Below are 5,718 nucleotides of genomic sequence, written 5' to 3'. Positions count from 1 at the left end.
GGGTCCCAAATGTTAGATTTTTCACAGCTTATTAATAAGCAATATATATGTATATATCAAACAGACAGAAGAGAGAAAGCATATGAAAATCTTCAAATAACAGCTAAAATAAGTTTATTACAATATGCTATACAGAACAGAACACGTGAAACTACATACACTCATTCACATCACACAACCAGTTTCCATACACTCATTCACATCACATCAACCAATTTAACCATCGAATCTTGTATACCCAGGACCTTCCGCTTATGTGCAGACCTACAGGAAGGGCATCTCTCCATCATCATCTCTCTCCAGCATTCGCTGCTTCGCACTTGGCTTCACGGCTTCACACTCAGAAAACTTAGGACTGGAGCTCCTGTAAAAGAGTGAACATAAAGGAAAAAAAATTAGGCTTGGAGCTCCTGAAAAAGAGTGAACACATAAAGGAAAACAAGTAAGAAAACTATACAGGAAAACAAGTAGAGTGTATTGAGCATATATATGTTGTCCCTGGAAGGCGATGCAACCAGATTATCATAAGTCACGGTTTAAACATCAAACCAGATTTACAAGTGAGCATGGCTAGAGTTCACAGAAACGATCCAAATCCAAAACTTAGGGGTGGCTGGGAAAACAGAGAGGGGACGCAGCGCTCTAGCAGAGGGCGGCACCGAGGACTGAGTCGCCGTCAATGCTTCTGGTGCGCTCCAGTCGCCTACATGTCAGTAGTTTTGTGACTCGTGAAGATACATCTATGCACCAAAGTAGTAGTTCATTTACCAAAAGAAAATAACAGTTCAAGCATCATGGTACCAACACCAATTTATCGATAGCTCAACACCAAAAAAGTAAGTTAAATTGAAAATGCCATACTCAGACCATTTCATCCTCAATACACGTAATGTGTTGTGCACTCTACACATAGCAAGCAGGCTACTAGAAATTACTACAAGGAGAACACACCTCATATACAGAATTCACACTTGACAATTACAATAGGCACTGCACATATATGGAGAGGTTTAAAAATAAAACTCAGGATTTAGGCATGCACTGGGCATGTATGGATACTAATTGCTCAACTACACGAGGGTAGCCAGTTCGCTGCCACATACAGAAAAGCATGATTCAGATCAACACCATAACAGAGATTGCTAAACCTCAACAGTGGCGTACTTATATACAAATAGAGATGATAGCGACACCGTACTACTACTACTTGAAAGATTGGCAGTGAGACTTACCCATTGGCGAAATAGTCAGATGAGGACACCTCATTGTACTTCATGAGCATGCCTGGGGGCCAAACAGGAATATCAAAGCAATTGCATCCAGATTCTATCTTCTGCAAATCACAATAAACTCCAGTCACATTGTGTAGTATCAAATATAAGCAATAATGCAGCAGCTGAAACCACTACCTTACTAATTTGTAGAAAACCTCATGATGTAATATAAACATCCAGATACAAACATGTATATAACTGCATATTGATGGATCTTGAAAGAAATAGTCCATATACACCAATAGACATCCATATACAAGCATGCATGTAACAGCAGAATATCTGCATATTGATGAATCATGCAAGAAATAGTCCATCTACACCTAAATTAGTAGTACTTGATAAAAAGGTATGCTAATAAGCTAGTTCTTAGATCCAAAACACACAAGGATATGATCCACACATGCATCGATCCTCATCGGACAGACCACAAAAGAAACATTTCAATTCACAAGCTTCTGTCATGTATAAGACATCCAGATAAAAAACATGTAAACAACTGTATATCGATAAAATCATGAAAGAAACATTCCATCTACATCTCAACTAATACTAGTACTTGATGAAAAGTAAGCTAATAAGCTAGTGTTGTTCCCTCGGTCCAAACACACAGAGATATGACCTACATGTGCATCAATCCCCATCAAACAGACCACAACAGAAAAACATTGCATTTCACAAACTTCTGTCATGCATAAGACATTCAGATACAAACTTGCATATAAGAGCAGCATATATAGATGAATCATGAAAGAAATAGTCTTTCTACTCTCAATGGACACACTGCACAAGTACATATACTTTAGGCATGTTATATATTACGACTATTTCATCATAAATCCTAGTCATTCTCAAGGTGCAGGACAAAATGCAACACACATGCTAGAGTAAAATCACATAGAGCAAAGCAACAGCCTTAAACAAACATCATCAGCGATAGTGCAGCAGATGCTAACTTTAGATGCTGCTCGGGTACATGAACACTCTGACCTTGCGCCCCTGCACACAACGCAAAGCAACAAACAGCCTCAGCAAAAAAGCACCATCAAGAAAACTAAGGGCGGGCAGGCACTGACCATGGACTCGGCGGGGAGGTTGGACTTGAACTAGGCGCGGACGACGCCGGAGTTGCCGTGCGGGCGGGTGATCTTGCCCCAGAGGCAGCGGTAGTGGGTGTCGTCCCTCTGTGAACGAATATAAGACGTTTTAGATCGCTTAATAAGCAGCGCACTGTCCAGATGCGATATTAGAGGAGTTGTATTATGCTACAAGAAGACTATGCAGAAGTAACAGAGTTGATAAGTAGAGAACCTGTCGTCGTCTATTACTACTAGACACGTCGGACAGGATCAGCTGGCTAGCGTGCCCCATGCGTGAGCCAACAGGGCGCTAACGGTCAATCGGCTAGCTAGACGGGATGCAAACAAAGGAGGGAGAGCCGGCCGGCCCAGAGACGAAGCGCGAGAGGGGATCCGATCGGAACCTCGGCCGGCCGGCCAGGGCGGGAGGAAGGGGTTGGGGGGAGTCCGTACCGGCGAGCAGAGCAGAGCGGAGGAGGCTTCTTCCATCGCGGCGACACCGTACCACGCCACGTCCTCCTTGGTGTTCACCCCCTCGACCTGCACCAGCAACGTGCTCTCGTACTGGTTCGACTTCGACCTGCAGATCAACCCCCACATCGCCATCAGCGCGCCGCCCAATCTCACCATGAAATGAATCGCCAGATCCGACGAGAGCATGGCCAAGAACGGGGCTGCTCACCTCTTGAAGCTGAGGATGGTGCCCCGGACGTAGAGCCTGACGAGCTGCCCCGTGCGTCCCTTCACCATGGCGGCTGCCGCCGCTTAGGGTTTCGACGGGATGGGGACACGGGAGGGAAGTGGAGGGGAGCTGAGGGGGAGAAGGTCAGGCGGGGGGTGCGGGAGGCGATGGGCGGTGCAGCGGCGAGGGGAGGCGAGGCGGCGAGGGGAGAGGGAGAGGGGAGGCGAGGCGGCGAGGGAGAGGGAGAGGGGTGGCGGATCTGGATCTGGAGAGGGTTGGGAGATGACGCTAGGGTTCGCGTGCGGGAGGGAGTTTCCTTTTTTTCAGACAAAGAGGGGGGTGAGGGAGAAAGGGCTGCCATCGGATCTGGATCTGGAGAGGAGCATCCAACGGCGCTGAAGGCACGATCCGCGTGACATGCTCGTGGACCAATCAGAGCCGAGTACACGTTATGACCATCTAAATTGGTCTTAATCAATTAAAAATAAGATGTTGAATCATATAAACAGTTTTATGATATGAGAATTCGAAAAAATAAAAACATTCTCATTGTGTCAGCAAATGTGACCTAGTTTTTTAGGAAAACTAACAAACTTGGAATTGGAATAAGACAAATATCTTTAAAAAGTGTTATGAGAAAAGAGTTTTTAGGGGGGGGGGAATCATTTTCTATTTTTGGAGTGACAAAATTCTTTTTTTGTGAAGAATCTACCAAATATTTCTTTCAAAATGGCACCACACCATTTTCCAAAACTATAAGACAACATTTTATGTACAGTTGACCAAATCTTAAAATGTAAAATGCTTTTGATTCACCTCTCATCAAAAAGACAATTTATGTTTCAAAAGAGAATCCCTGAGCATTCTTTTTGTCTACTTTTTCACATGAAAATTTCAAAAAATGATCTCATATTGCGTAAAAGGGTGCATTTTGGAATAGCAAACAATGTTGCCTATGGAAGTTTTCATTTTCTTTGGACGAAAAAATCATTTTCCATTTTTTTAGTGCCCAAAAATGAGGTTTTTTAAAGGACCTACCAAATAATTATTGCATAATTGGACCAAATCAATTTTATAAAATACTAGGCCATGTTTAATGCACAATTGACCAAATAGTTGGGTGTCAAAAGTTTTGATCCACCTCGGGTGAAAAAGACAAACTTCCGCCGATTCAGGTGGAAGTGGGTCAAATTTGAACTATAGCTGCCTTGTAGTTTGCTCTTTATTTTTTTCCAAAAATCATTTCTAGATACATAACTATCTATTTAATCAGAGAAACACCAAAAAAATTCCAAGATTCAACCACTAGCTAGGAACGGTCATTCCCGCCGTTTTGACCGCATTTTGAAACGGGCATAAAAAATTCAAAAAAAATCAAAAAATTGGAAAACCTTCGCATTGTGTCATTACATATGACCAATTTACCAGGAAAAATAATAAACTTGTAATACGGCAATTCTTTTAAAAAAGTGTTATCAGAAATGAGCTATCATGCGTGAAGATTCATGGCTTTCAAGCCAAATGATCAATCCTATGCCCACATTGATGGAATAGTTTGTTCAAATGATCTCATATTGTGCACAAGGGTGCATATTGGAATGGCAAACAATGTTGCCTAAGGAAGTTTTCATTTTCTTTGGACGAAAAAACCATTTTCCATTTTTCGAGTGCCCAAAAGGAGGGTTTTTTGTGAAGGACCTCCCAAATAATTGTTGCAAAATTGGACCAAATCATTTTTATAAAATACTAGGCCATATTTAATGCACAATTGACCAAATGGTTGGGTGTAAAATTTTTGATCCACCTCTCGTGAAAAAGACAAACTTCCGCCGATTCAGCTGGAAGTGGGTCAAATTTGAACTGTAGTTGCCTTGTAGTTTGCTCTTTATTTTTTCCAAAAATCATTTCTAGGTACATAAGTATCTATTTAATCAAAGAAACACCAAAAAAAATTCCAAGATTCAACCACTAGCTAGGAACGGTCATTCCCGCCATTTTGACCGCATTTTGAAACGGGCATAAAAAACTTGTAATACGGCAATTCTTTTAAAAAAGTGTTAACAGAAATGAGCTATCATGCGTGAAGATTCATGGCTTTCAAGCCAAATGATCAATCCTATGCCCACATTCATGGCATTGTTTGTTCAAATGATCTCATATTGTGCACAAGGGTGCATATTGGAATGGCAAACAATGTTTCCTAAGGAAGTTTTCATTTTCTTTGGACGAAAAAACCATTTTCCATTTTTCGAGTGCCCAAAAGGAGGGTTTTTTGTGAAGGACCTCCCAAATAATTGTTGAAAAATTGGACCAAATCATTTTTATAAAATACTAGGCCATATTTAATGCACAGTTGACCAAATGGTTGGGTGTAAAAAGTTTTGATCCACCTCTTGTGAAAAAGACAAACTTCCACCGATTTAGTTGGAAGTGGGTCAAATTTGAACTGTAGCTGCCTTGTAGTTTGCTCTTTATTTTTTCCAAAAATCATTTCTAGGTACATAAGTATCTATTTAATCAGAGAAACACCAAAAAAATTCCAAGATTCAATCACTAGCTAGGAACGGTCATTCCTGCCGTTTTGACCGCATTTTGAAACGGGCATAAAAAATTCAAAAAAAATAAAAAAATTGGAAAACCTTCACATTGTGTCATTACATATGACCAAGTTACCAGGAAAAAT

At 41.3% G+C, this 5,718-nt stretch overlaps 1 pseudogene; it reads right to left on the bottom strand.

The window, feature by feature from the left end:
- Positions 1-2,231: 2,231 nt before the first annotated feature.
- LOC123082413 (60S ribosomal protein L35a-1-like) lies at positions 2,232-3,103 on the bottom strand (annotated as a pseudogene).
- Between the last annotated feature and the right edge of the window lie 2,615 nt (positions 3,104-5,718).

The sequence above is a fragment of the Triticum aestivum genome, chromosome 4A, assembly GCF_018294505.1.
Source record: "Triticum aestivum cultivar Chinese Spring chromosome 4A, IWGSC CS RefSeq v2.1, whole genome shotgun sequence".
NCBI classification, from domain to species: domain Eukaryota; kingdom Viridiplantae; phylum Streptophyta; class Magnoliopsida; order Poales; family Poaceae; genus Triticum; species Triticum aestivum.
This window is presented reverse-complemented; position numbering and strand designations above follow the sequence as displayed.